The following is a 1,292-nucleotide window of genomic DNA, read 5'->3' as shown; positions in this document are numbered from 1 at the left end:
TGTTGTGTCTGTTAAAATTAGTCTATTTTTAGAGAAAGAACTTCATTATGAAAATGTTAAACATGTATTTTGGACTGATAGTACTGTAGTAATGGGTTATATTAGAAATGATGTTCGTAGGTTTCAAGTTTTTGTAGCCAATAGAATCCAAACTATTCGTGATTTTTCTGATCCAGATCAATGGAATTATGTAAAATCTAAGCAAAATCCAGCTGATATCGCATCACGAGGTGCATTTGTTGATGAACTTGTCAATCAATCAAATTGGTTTTCTGGTCCAGACTTTCTTTGGTCAAATAATCCGATGCATTCCGACAAAACTGTTTATGAACTCTCTTTAAATGATCCTGAACTTAAGAAAACTGTATCATTTGCTATTCAACAAGCTATGCCTATGTTTGAGTTCGATAGATTCAATAGATTTTCAAGTTGGTATAAATTAAAGCGTGCTATTGCTAATTGTATTAGATTTAAGTGTATTTTAAGAAATAAGGTGTTAGCAAGAACCAATCCCAATATAGTTAAAATTAATAAGGCTATAAATGTTTCTGATTTAAGTGTAGCTGAGACTGAAATTATTAAGTGAGTTCAGTATGAAGTGTTTAAAACTGAAATTGACTATTTGACTAAGAATAAGAATTCTGCCGTTCCTCCTAAAAGATTCTTAAAGAAGTCTTCGTCTTTATTTCGTTTAGATCCATTTTTTAACTCTAAAGGATTACTATGTGTTGGTGGTCGCTTGAGGAGTAATGATTTAGGACTTCCAGAAAAAATTCGTCATTTTCATATATTGTCTGAACATCAAGGCAGAGGTATAACTACTAACATTTTAAGATCTAATGGCTATTGGATAATTAAATGTACATCCGCAGTTTATGAATATATTAGTGTGTCAATTGTCGCAAGTATCGTGGTAATTTACAAGAACAGAAGATGGCTAATATTCCAGAAGAACGTCTTCAACCTTCTACTCCATTTACTGTTTGCGGTGTAGATTGTTTCGGCCCTTTTATTGTTAAGGAAGGTCGGAAAGAACTTAAAAGATATGGATTATTATTTACTTGTATGTGTAGTCGTGCAGTACATATAGAAACCCTAAATTCTATGTCAACTGATTCGTTTATTAATGGCTTAAGACGATTTCTTGCTATTCGTGGTTCAATTCGTTCATTATATTGTGATAATGGTTCTAATTTTGTAGGAGCCAAAGGTGAATTATTGGATAAGTTGAAGAATTTAGATCAGAACTCTATTCGTGAATATTTGTTACGTAATAATTGTGATTATTTTGG

Source organism: Lottia gigantea, assembly GCF_000327385.1.
Source record: "Lottia gigantea unplaced genomic scaffold LOTGIsca_26, whole genome shotgun sequence".
NCBI classification, from domain to species: domain Eukaryota; kingdom Metazoa; phylum Mollusca; class Gastropoda; family Lottiidae; genus Lottia; species Lottia gigantea.
Note: the sequence above shows the minus strand (reverse complement) of the source record.